Source organism: Phacochoerus africanus, chromosome 4 (assembly GCF_016906955.1).
Source record: "Phacochoerus africanus isolate WHEZ1 chromosome 4, ROS_Pafr_v1, whole genome shotgun sequence".
Taxonomy (NCBI): domain Eukaryota; kingdom Metazoa; phylum Chordata; class Mammalia; order Artiodactyla; family Suidae; genus Phacochoerus; species Phacochoerus africanus.
In genome coordinates this window covers 100,821,247-100,834,841 of record NC_062547.1, presented here as the reverse complement: position 1 = coordinate 100,834,841, position 13,595 = coordinate 100,821,247, and the positions used below count along the sequence as shown (strand labels likewise).

General features: G+C 32.9%; 1 protein-coding gene across 4 annotated transcripts in view; it reads left to right on the top strand.

The window, feature by feature from the left end:
* The window catches only part of FAM172A (family with sequence similarity 172 member A), a 416,065-nt gene that overhangs the window by 107,495 nt on the left and 294,975 nt on the right, over positions 1-13,595 (top strand). The gene's annotated exons all lie outside the window — the stretch shown is intronic.

Sequence of the window (13,595 nt, the reverse complement as noted above, 5' to 3'; positions counted from 1 at the left end):
AAAATTGGAAAATAATTTCGTATACTGATGATTGCAGAATCAAAGATAATGTTTCTTACTCTGTTAACCCTAAAATGGTAGGCCCAGCCCAGTTCCTAAAGAATATGCTATTAATGGGTTTTGAGGCCCTTAAAATTCTGCAGGTAGAATTTCTTAGGTGAATTGTGTATTTGTTTCAGTCTTCATAGATATGCATAGAACACAAAACATTACTTTGGTTATAAACTTTAGTTGTGCATTTTTAGTAGAATTTAAGTAACTAAAGTTAATTTTTGATAAAAGTAACTCACATAATACGTTATTTAAACTGTTTCATATTTCTGCTTATGACTAGTGAAATCAGCTTTCTCTCTGGCACATTAGTTTGTGGTTAGACTGATCCTGTCAATGTATTTTAAGGACATTGTATGTGAAATGTGATCACAAATTGGTGAATATTTGAAAATATAATTTAGTAAAGAAAATCAGGTGTTTATACATAAGCGCTTGGTGAAATATTTTTTGTAAATTGTATTGTCCATGCTACTAGACCAACTAAGCCTTTCCCATTCTAGAATATTTTATTGTTGTGTAAGGCTTTTTGAAGTGAAAGAGTAAAAGGGAAACCATCACAAATATCTTTGAACAAACTATCTCTTGATGTCCCAAACAAGAGGGAGGAAGTTCATCAGTAACATTAATCAGTCATTTTGTTCTTTTAAGTAGAAATAGTGTTTGGGGGATAACAGTATTTCTTTGCCTTGACTTGTTTTTCCCCTTTAAATGGTCAGACCTGCAGCATATGGAAGTTCCCCCCTAGGATGGAATTGGAGCTGCAGCTGCCAGCCTATGCCACGGCCACAGTAATACCATATCTAGGCTGCTTCTGCAATCCACACCGCAGCTCATGGCAATGCTGGATCTGAGCAAGGCCAGGTATCAAACCTGCATCCTCATGGATACTAGTCAGATTATTAACCTGCTGAGCTACAATGGGAACTCTCCCCTTGACCTTTTTTTTTTTTTTTTGCTTTATTCAATCAGAGCAACTCATGATTCCTTGAATAAAAGCTGCTGATTTCTAAGTTCTTTAGTATTTAGTGTATGTTATATACTTTGAAAACTTTAGTTTGTATACCTTATTCTCATTTTTATGAGAACTGAGTAACTTTCTACCTGGTGAACATTTAAAAACATATCTTTTTAACTTAGAAAAATCGATTTTAGTACTTTGGCTTTACCCTTTCATGGTGTTTCTCTGATAGTTCTTCAAGGGCTGTGTTTGTTATGTGGTTGGAGAGTGCAGAGACAGGTGAGGCAAAGGATGATATGTTAGGAAGCAGGAAAAGGAAAACTAATGGGGGAAAGGAGCTTTCTCATTCTTACTTTTTAATCAGATTAGCTCTACTTGTTTTTAATTTTTGGACTTTTTTCTAAAATTGTATTTAAAGAAGTGATTTTGTAGTTTACAAAAGGCTGGGAGCCACTACTCTGTTTTTCATGATCTGTCAATGTTCAAGTCACAACTGAAAGAAATTCTGACGTTTTTTTAGGCCAGACAGTATTATCTATATTCAATGTTGTTAATAATGTTTCTGCTATATTTTTTGCAGATATTTAGTTTAAGATTAAAGGTCCTAAAATAGGTGTCGGAGTCATATCATTGTAAGATTAAAACTTTTTCCCAACAGCAGAACACTGCCTCTAAGTGGACTGTTTTGTAAAAAAATAAATAAATTATGTGTAAATCTATGGAGCCACTTTGGTTGAAGCTGAGGTAAAGACTGGAACCACCTCCACAAGAGCCCCTCACTTCTTCCCTGGACCCGAGGGCTCTATAGATCATAGTTTGAAAACAACAGATATTCCAGTCATTGCAGTTTAGATATTAAGAATTTTATTATTAAGTATTAATATTTCATAGTGGATAAACAGTACACATCAGATGAATCTCCACAGTGCTTCTCAGGTTCCGTACCTAATATGTTCAGTGTTTAACAGTCCTCATTGCATAATATATTACTTGGAGTAAGAAATAGTCTATCATATAGCCAAACAGTAATTATTTCAGTGTTGATTGTGCAGTTTGAGATTTACTCATACTTATTTCTTCTTTGATCTTTTCTCATATGCATCTTTTTAGGCATTTCAGTTGATATCTGTAAAACAGGCAAGGAAAATAGGTGGCACTTATTTCACTTAATTACTAATTGCAGGGGTGGTACAAGGGGGCAAAATGGAAGAAACCACTTATTCTCAGGATTGTGTAGTAACTTGTAGGACCCTGAAGGTTAGTAACTCCTTAAATTTTGCACTCTAGGCACCTCACCAGTCACTCCCTACCCAGGCTTTGACTGACTGAGATGTATTTATACTGTCAAAAAGTTTTATGGGGAGCAGTTTGGAAGCCCCTGGTCTGTAAAGTCACATTTTACCATGAGTCAGAATCACTTGGAGGGCTTCTTGAAATATAGAAGGATCCTAGATTTTAATTCAGAAGGTCTGGTTGGGGCCAGAGAATTTACCTGTCTAAGAATATCTCAGGTGATGCAAATGCTGCTAATTGAGCATCAACTAGAACAACTGGTGTAGGTAAACTCTTTGAATTAATTGAGAATTTATACTTTTCAGTCTCCAGTGTAATGGATAAGGTAGAACTTGATGACAATTATATCTAGTATGACAGAGGAAAAGAAGTTCTAGAAAATGTTTTATAATAAAATCAGTGACAAAAGTTAAAATTATAATGAATACTTTCAAAATACTATACAAGTGATTCATATTTAGCATGACTTAAATTTTTTTATTGTTATTTCCCCAACGCTATTTTAATTTCCCACTGTACAGCATGGGGACCCAGTTATACATACATGTATACATACTTTTTTCTCCCATTATCATGCTCCTTCGTAAGTAACTAGACATAGTTCTCCGTGCTACACAGCAGGACCTCATTGTTAATCCATTCCAAAAGCAATAGTTTGCATCCGTTAACCCCAAGCTCCCAATCCATCCCACTCCTTCCTCCTCTCCCCTAGCAACCACAAGTCTATTCTCCAAAAAAGCCCATGATTTTCTTTTCTGTGAAAATGTTCATTTGTGCTGTATATTAGGTACCAGATATAAGTGACATCATATGATATTTGTCTCTTTCTGACTTACTTCACTCAGTATGAGAGTCTCTGGTTCCATCCATGTTGCTGCAAATGGCATTATTTCATTTCTTTTTTATGGCTGAGGAGTATTCCATTGTGTATATATACCACATCTTCCTAATCTAGTCGTCTGTTGATGGACATTTGGGTTGTTTCCATGTCTTGGCTATTGTGAATAGTGCTGCAATGAACGTGCTGCATGCAAATCAGTGAAACTAGAACACACCCTCACACCAATGACAAAAATAAACTCAAAATGGCTGAAAGATTTAAATATAAAACAAGACACCATCAAACTCCAGGAAGAGAATATAGGCAAAACATTCTCTGACATCAACCTTACAAATGTTTTCTCAGGTCAGTCTCCCAAAGCAACAGAAATAAAAGCAAAAGTAAACCATTGGGACCCAATCAAACTGACAAGCTTTTGCACAACAAAGAAAACCAAAAAGAAAACAAAAAGTCCACTTACAGAATGGGAGAAAATAGTTTCAAATGATTCAACTGATAAGGGCTTAATCTCTAGAATATACGAACAGCTTATACAATTGAACAGCAAAAAAACCAACCACCCAATGGAAGAATGGGCAAAAGACCTGAATTCAAGGAAAATATACATATGGCCAACAAGCACATGAAAAGATGCTCAACATCACTATTATTAGATTATTAGAGAAATGCAAATCAAAACTACCATGAGATACCACCTCATACCAGTCAGAATGGCCATTATTAATAAGTCCACAAATAAATGCTGAAGGGGGTGTGAAGAAAAGGGAACCCTCCTTCACTGTTGTTGGAAATGTAAGATGGTACAACCACTATGGAGAACAGTATGGAGGTACCTTATACATAGAACTACCATATGACCCAGTAATCCCACTCTTGGACATATATCCGGACAAAACTTTCCTTAAAATTTGTTAATTTGAATAATTTCATGAGATTTCTGATAACAAAGGTTACATTTCTTCTGATTTCTCATAGCTAAAGTATTCAGAAAAATCTGCCATTTCCATACTTACTTAATTCGAATGTAGTTTTCATACTGTTATATCTAAGTTTTAAAAATTAATACTATTTTTATCAATATAATTTATGCAGTTTGGGTTCTGTAACATAATGGCCTGAGGTAATTAACAGGAACGTCTCCCTTCCACTAAACACCTGCAAATTAATGAATAAAATTTAGCAACAATAAAAATATTAAATATTGAACATAATGTTCAAAAGATAGAAAAAGAATCTTTAAATTCCTGACTACAAGAAAAAACTTAAAGCCACAGTGCTAAGTTCCTGGAGGATGTGACAGCCCAAAAGATGTAAAACCTAGGCCCCAAAGTCTACAATGCAACTTTGAGCCTGAGAAGCAGGAGCAAAAACTAAGACTGCTTTATATAGCGAGGGTCCTAGGAACTTCTGCCATTTTAGTTTTTAAGGGTGCAAAAATCAGTTCATGGCCCAACGGTGAAAAGAGGAAGAGTTGCTTTGCTAGAGGTACTGGGTATTGTAAATGAAGAGGCTATCTGGAGAAATAGAAGCCACAGATTCTAACCCAAAGCTGGATTTGGATTTGCAGTCTGAATTTAGACAACTTAGTGAGGGAATTTCAAGCAATATAAATTCATGTAGTGCCAGAAGCTACACTTTACAACCCAGAGAACATCCTAATGAAGATGAATTTGTAATAAGAAACTAAAAATTATATGAGGAATGGATTCATCACAAATTATAAGAGCCAAGTCATGCAACTCTCAGACGTAGGTGAAGAGAGAGTAAAGTAAAACTAGAGTTGAGGAATACAGTATATAGAATATACCACACAAAACATGAGAAAAAGTTATGAAACAAAGATTAAAAAGTCCCATGGAGAATAGAATAAGATCTAATATTCCTCTATTAGATGTTTTAGAAAAGCAATAGAAAAAGAATGAGAGAAAAAGCAGTATATTAGTTGTAGAGTGTTTATGAGAATAAAGACACAAATCTTTGTTGAGAGGCATGGCGTATCTTGAGCAAAACAGAGGAAAATAAATCTGCTTTTAAAACTTATTAAAATAAAATTATAGAATGTCAAAGAATACAAACATATAATCTTAAAAATCAGGTAAAAATGAAAGATATAACAAAATAAGGATTATCCTTTCCTACCCAGATGTAATATCTCTCAATACTTTTTGAGAAAATATATAAATATATTTAATAATTATGTATATTAAGTAATGAAATATATATTATATAAATATGTTTAATAATATATTTTATATATATAAAAATAATTACATATATCCATGTTTTTAAATTTTAGTGCTCTCTCTTATCAGTCACTTTCTGTTATGGCAGGTAAAAATCTCTTTCTTATCCCCACAGCTTTTGGATTAATTCAGCAAACAAGCTTTACAGTATTATTACTAGTTGAATATCACTTATGGCCAAGCCAAGTAGGTGCTATGGTTACTCTTCATTTCTGCCACCAGTTTATTTTCATGGAATTGATAATCCTAGGTTTTTTCTGTTTTCTTTGAATATTTGTTCATTCTGATTGACTCTCTGTACTTTTTGACATGATCAAATTTATCAGATAATCTCATGATTTCATGTTGTTCTGGAGATCAGAATAGACTTTTGTTACAAACTTGACTGTTCACTTTCTAAGGCCACCTACCTGTCTCTTATCCTGGGACTGTACTTAGATTCTCTCTTAAGTTTGACCTCCTGTTTCCTGGATCTAATGACCCCAGCTGTTTGGATATTTGTCCTCATTTAGATAGAACCATCAAATAGTGAATACAAGATCAATTTTTGAAACCTTGTATTTCTGAAAAATGTTTTTATTTTATTTGCTCCCTTTATTTTAATAAGTCTGCTGGGTATAGAATACCAGGATGAAAATCATTTTCATTCTGAAAAAAAGTTGCATGTTTTGTTTCATTGTTGGTTAGCTTGTGGTGTTTTAATTAAAAACTCCAGTACTATTCTGATCTTTAATCCTTCTATGTTTCCCTCTATGGAGGCTTCTTTTCCTTCTCCCTCATGTTAAGAAATGAATCATTGCTTTTAAGAAGTTTTCTATGCCTCGATGGGGGTTTTTTGATTCATCATGTTGGAGACTTGGTGATTCCTTTTATTTTATACTGTACACACATGATCCTCAATTCTGAAAACATTTTTTTTGTGTGTTATTTATTGATAATGTTAACCTCTTTTTTTGTAATTAATATCATGTGGTTTTAGAGTTTTGGATGGAGCCTTTAATTGCCTTATCTCATTGACTATACTATCTCTCTTATTTTCCATCTATTTTTGCTCCAGTTTCTAGGAGGTTACCTACTTTATTTTTTAAATCTTTAGAATTTTTAATGTTCTTGTATCGTATTTTGTTATGGAACTTTCTTTTTATTCTTTTTGCAGACTTCTGCACGGTATGCCTGTTTTGAGCTCTGTGTCTCTCTCTTCCCCTTCCATGATCTGATGTTCTTCTAGTCTTTCTCTGGATATATTTCTCTAAAGGAAAAACCTCTGATCTCTTAAAGGGTTGGCTGCAGAATGTAAGATCATGACCTATTTTTTGGTTTTCAGCTTTTGGTTTGTTTGGTTTTAGGGGGGATGTGTAACTACACCTTATATGAACTTATAACCATTGCATCTGTTTTTAGAATCAAGGCCTACCTCTATTTTCTAATATAACTGGCACCCCCAATTTCTGAGTGTCTCTGAAATTCTTTGGGTGAGTTGGCTTGCTTCTAGTTATTTTCTCCAGAGTCACTTCAGTTTGAATTTCCTGTGTAATACCAAACAAAATTCCATCAGCTTACAGTCTTCCAAAAATTTACTGGCATCTGTATCTTCTATTGTCTCCCTACTCAATTAGTTTTGTCCTCATACCCCTATTTTTGTGTGTGTGTGTCTTTTTAGGGCTGCACCTGCAGCATATGGAAATTCCCAGGCTAGGGGTTGAATTAGAGCTGCAGCTGCCATCCTACACCACAGCCACAGTGACAAGGGATCTGAGCAGCCTCTGCAACTTAAACTACAGTTCACAGCAACGCCGGATCCTTAACCCACTGAGCAAGGCCAGCACTCAAACCCGTGTCCTCATGGATTCTAGCCTGCTTTATTTTTGCTGAGCTACAGCAGAAACTTCTGTCCTGACACCCCTATTTTAAAATATATTTTAGTTTAATTTTTAAATGTCAATATATTCATGATTCAAGAATCAAACAATACATAAAAATATACAGTGAGAAGTAATACCACCCATATTTTTTAAAACTAATATTTTAGTGTGATTTGTAGAAGGAGTAGATACAATCAAAAAATTTCAGCATAGCATTTTAATTCAATGTTTTTTATCTGATTGTTCCAATGACAGGTAGTCACTTTACAACTAATATCTTTTTAAAACAAATAACATTTAATTAATTCTCTGTGTTACAAAATGGTTTCTAAGTCTCAGAAGATGACATCCTTATGGAGCCATATTCATCACACTAGTATACTTTTTTTAGGATTTTCTTTTAAAAATCGTTATGATTATAAGATGACTAAATTAAAGACTGCATAAACTGTTGTTTGACTCTGATATGAATTGCATACTTTGAAAGTTGATTTTAAGCCTTTTAGTTTTTAAATAATTTTGCTTACCTTTTAATAAGCAATAGCTTAGCTTTTCTATTCTGGCTCTTGACTTTTTGATTGCTTGTTTCTTGCCCCATTTTGGATTTTTTCTCCTGTTTTGACAGAAACATTTGTTAAACTGATTGATTACAGTTTTTGGATTTTTCCTGAAAATATACAGGGAGCCAGTATAGATAGTTATCTAAAATAGGATATGATTTTCCCCCCATTAATTTGAGTAACAAATTTGTGGTAACACCTCTTAACTACTGCCTTCAGTTTCTAGTCTTCCACCTAAGGATTATAATATCTTTCTGTTTCAACATAAAGTTGACAAAGTTGGTGAAATGAAAATTTTAGGAGCATTCCAGCAGGCACTGGGTAGTTAGTAGATAAGAAGTCCCACATCAATATATGGCATAGCTATTATTTTTAACAACAGCAGTGCCAGCTTATGAGAAATTATTTAGCATTTATGTAGTGAATATAAATTGGCTGGTGATGCATTTTTAAGGTCTCAGAGATCTCAAAAACATGAAAATTGCTTGGACCTTTTAGATATACTTTTGTTTAAATGACTTACAGACTTTTGTGGTTTTTAAAAATGTGGTCATCCAGCATATTTGCTAAAACTGTATACCAGTTTTCAGCATATGAGATTGGCAGATAAATTGGTAATCAATTGCATGATAATACCAAGTTTAAGTATTGGTGGAAAGCAATCTTTTTAGATTGCAGTTTGGTTATATCTCCCAAAATTAAATGCATGTATTCATGTTTGACCCTAAATTTCATTTGTGGGTATTTACAGTAGAGCGAGTACACAGTGTATACATATTGCAAAAATACTCATCACAGCAGTTTGTAATAACACAAAAACTGCGAACTAGGGTTGAGTTATATGTATGTGTTCATTCATGTTAAATAATGTCTAAGAGTTTTCAAGTGGAAATGTAAGAATTAGATGATTTGTTAAGTGCACTTATGTATACACATACACCTGCTTACATACACGGGTGTACATTGTTTCTGAAAGTCTCTGAGAAACCATGAGGCTTCTTCTTTTACTTTTCAATTTTCCTATTCAATTCTTACTTTTTATTAAACCTTGAGCAGGTATTACTTGACGTAATTTTAAAAGATATTATTTTTAAGTTAAAATTTTTAAAGAAAAATTCATGAAATATACTATAGTAATACTGTTGTTATTCATTTAACCATTTTGAAAAGTTTAAATGTTCAATTATAAAACCACAAGTCACTTTAAATGATTATTGATTTTCCCTTATGACTGGCTGAGTTTAGACTACTATAACTTCCATTTCAAACCTTTTTAAAGTAAATGCTATTTTTCTATATGAAACATGGACTACTAAACTGTAAGTTGAAACCAAGAGCACTAATTCCAACTTTTAAAAGTAAACTTTTGAACTATACATTAATCAAAGAAAATATAAGCTATTACATTATAGACTTCCTAAAAGATTTCTCAAGTCAACAATCCCAGAAAAGGTTAAAAGCTTAGCATATTACTGAACTGACAAGGTATATGAGGCCATATTACTGAACTGACAAGGTATATGAGGCCACACCAGCCCCCATGCCAGCAAAAGAAAACAATGAAATGACAGCTCTACTGTTTGGAGAGAGTTTGTTAATGACAGCTTATTCCTTTATGATTTCAACTTTTGACAGAAGACAGGTCTGCTCGTTGCATCATGGCAGGTATATCATTACCTTCTGGCCCTGTCATGAGTGAACTGGGAGGAGAAAAACAACGTTCAGTTTTGAAAATCCAATTACCTTCTAGAATTTTGGTCACTGTTTCTGACACACATATGAGAAGCCATTCTGTGATAGCTCTTGGCATCTAGATTGTTTTCTGGTACTGAATTAATTAACTAATTAAGCACATACTTGAGCTCTTTCTGTAGACAAGTGGAGAGCTAGCTAGGACAGCACAGAGCACCTTGATATTCTGACATCATCCCAGAAAAATATTGCAGGGCCTCTAACGTCTTATTTCTATTCCTCCAACATATGTTTATTCCTGACTTCAAATAAGTTTTAAAGTAGACCTAGGGCTTTTCATTTAGTGCAAGAGGAAAAATTCTAGATTTTAAAACAATGAGGTACCATTTTTTCATGAAGAAATACTGTTTATAATTATACTTCGGTTATAAAATGGTCTGTTTCTCAATTACATGCGTATTTGAATCTTCTGATTTTTCTTAGCTACCTAAGAAGTGACTCTGGAGACTTAGAGAAAGAAAGGGTGTGGGTTTTGAAAGTGTGTCAAAAGCCTTGGGGTTTGTGTATGATCTGAATGTCAATGGAGGTTGAGATGAGTTTAAATGCGTGGAAGGCAAACATAAAAATCTTGTTTAATTTCTGTCATGTTGTTCCTTTTTGAGTCACTCTGATATCTTTTCCAAACCTGCTTTTCTCTTGAGCTTTGTGCTACTATATCCACGATCTGTATTTCCCCTCTTTTTATTTCGTTTTAACTGCCAATCCCTTTCCTGTGGTTCTTCCTTTAATTTCAGCTGAAGCAGTTTGAATTGCTGAATCAAAGCTGTTTTGGAGTGAGAGAGTGTATAAGATTGTGCAGGGTGAGATTCTCTGGGTAGAAGGTAACACCTCCTGCAGTTATAATCAGTGCTCTGGACACTTTCAAAGATTGGAAAAGCCATGACTTGCTCCAGGGTTAAACTTTTAAAATAACTTCCCTGGAGAAAAATGTCATCAATAAAATAGACTAATTAGTTGACAATTCTTGAAGTTTAATAAGAAAAGATTAAAGCTTTGCATTTTTCACTGTACTTTTAGTTTCTTTTGGTCTTTAGCCTTTATATTTTTGTTTATCTTGAACATCATTTTTAAAAAATCACTTCTAGAATTAATCACTTTATCCCCTAAATTATTTTAATTTGAGAAGATCTTAAATGCAAAGAGTGTCATCATTTACTAGTAGGAAGTAGTTTAAAATTTTACATGAAATAATAAAGGTAGGAAATTATGAAAGGGAGGTAATTTGTAAAACTAGAGTTTGCACTTTTAGTTTAAGTCACCAAGCTTTAAATTGAATGTTTTATATTTATGTAATCACTAAAATAAGATTTTTTTTCAAGAAAATATTCTGTGAATATAGGATAAAAGATTATTAGTTTCCAGAGGGCTAGTTGAGTGACATATCATTTTTATGTCATTTGTTGGTGGTGATAAACTGTTTACATGATATAAATAAAAGGCATGCTTTAAAATATTAATTCCCACAACTTCCCTGTTTCCGCATATTAGAAACAAATTAAAAAGATACACTTATTAACTACGTATTCTTTATTTGTAATTAACTTCCCTAAATTATGATTGGATTTTAGTAGTAATTCTGAATAGCAACGTATTAGTATTTTAACTTTTTTTTTTAACATAGCATGTTTAATCTTTTTTTTTTTTTTTTTTCCTGGACATAGAACAAATCATTACTTAAAATTTGCAGTGATGTGTTGTAAGAATTAGATTGAGTATCTTGGCATACATATATCGAATCATGTACTTCTGTATTTTAAAATAAAACTTTTATCATTTTACTCCATATGTAAGTATAAATCCGTACTGTCAAGTATGCAATCAGATGTCAATAATCTTAGGATCTATGTTATTGCTTTGTGTTTGTAATTCTTACTGAAAAGGAGATGGCACCATATTTCTGAAATGGAGTTATAGGTTTATGCACATTTGACTTTTATAGATCATGAGATTTGTCAGTTTTGGTTAGGAATGCCATATGGAAATGCTGTAGCTTAGCAAATATTTTTTGTTACCTAGAGTTTAAATTATAATGAACATACATGCAGTTTAATTAAAGTCTTAATGAAAATTGGTTATACAGGTTTTTTTTATAAATCAAAACTACAGAATGAAATATTCTCAATCACTGGAGAAAATTAATATTTGTTTCAAGTTCTCCTTTGACCTTTTATTTGTGCAGTAATACAGTGATAATTATAAGTAATATAAGTGTGTGTCCAAAAGAAACTAATTTTCAAAGTCAGGGAAAATGCTATTATGTAAACAGTCCAGCTTTGCTTTTCTTTTTGATAATGAAGACCATTGCTTTTGTTATTATTTTCAATTTTCCCATATTAATAGCATGACTAAAGCTTTTAAAACATTCTGTTAAGTCATTACTATATAAGTACAAATAGAACATGGAAATATAGTTAAAAACAAAGTATACAATTTAAGATATGAAGCTATTTGTGATTCATTTATGTATTTCTGTCATGATACAGCTTGAACACAAGTTGTTAAGTAATAACTCACTTTAATAAGGATCAATTTACTTCTCTATTATTAAAAGGTAGGTATGTTTTAAAACATATAATGATCACATCATATACACATATGCCATCATACATATAAATATCTGTATATATTGTAATTCAAAACCTGGTAGTGTTTTTTTTGTTTTTTTTTTTTGGGGGGGGGAACCCACCACCAACAAAACATCTTTTGAAAGACTTGTCAGTTTTGTTGGGCGAGTACTTATACCATGAACTGCAATTTGAATAATATTATCTTTTTTTCCAATGAATTGATCTTGAAAATATTTAAGAGAACATTTATCCAGAGAAACAAATGCCAAAAATGCTTTTAAACTGTATTAAGGAAAGTTTAATGTACTTCTTAGCTTGTATTTTCTGATAGTAAGAAAATATTTTTTCTTTGAGCTTTTCATGCACATTTTACTTAGTATTTTAAGTTTGGAAGCCTGCTGTCCTTTTGAACAGTGTGTGGTGTTTGTGATCAGAAACTTACGGAAGTTAAATATTTCTATCAGAATAAACTTAAACTATTGGTAATTGTCCTTTTTTTTTCTCCTGGAAATTAACAAATTATAACATTAAAGCCTGTATAGAGAGGTATATAGTAGGTCATTTGCTGCTGCAGGCATTTTCTCTCCCTCCAGGATGCATTTGTTTAGTTTCTCTCTCTTTCTGCCTGTGGCAGTGTATGGTGAAATCCAGACATGCTCTTTCCCTCCAAGGAATTTCAGAGGTGGAGGATAACTTATACAAAATTAATAAATGGTGTTGCTTTTTCACTATTGCCCATCAAAGGCAATTTGCAGTGTTCACTTTAGGGAAAAAAATCAAGTTGTATAGGAAGCACTTAACAGCAAATACATTAATAAGTTTAAAACCATGAGCCATTTTTAAAATAGAAATTTTGAGGTAATCAGTATTATATACACAATTAATAGTATTGACCCAGTGATTTCTTAAGGTTCCTTCTTATATTATTTATGTGTAATAAAAGTATACAATTTAATCTTAAAAGTGAAAAACAATTATAATGCTTATATTTTATGACAGCTAAATTAAATGAGTTAATTCATTTAGAGAAGAGTTTTAATTATTAGAGTTTGCCTATTAGAAATTTAATTTTTGCTCTTCAGGTGACTGATTTTGCTTAGGCATTTTGTTTGAACATACTGCAGAAACAATTTTATAGGAGAAAGAGAAATGGGCATGAATGGTTTTATTAACCTCTTTTTGGGGGGTACTTCATGATGCTCAAATATCTATAAATACCAGAGGTAGTGGGATTTAAAATTGCATTTTTTTTTTTGTATTTTTAGGGCTGCACCCAAGGCATATGGAGGTTTCCAAGCTAGGGGTCCAGTTGGAGCTGAAGCTACCAGCCTATGCCACAGCTACAGCAACACAGGATCTAAGCTGCGTCTGCAGCCTATACCACAGCTCATGGCAACACCAGATCCTTAACCCATTGAGCAAGGCCAGGGATAAAACCCACATCCTCATGGATACTAGTTGGGGT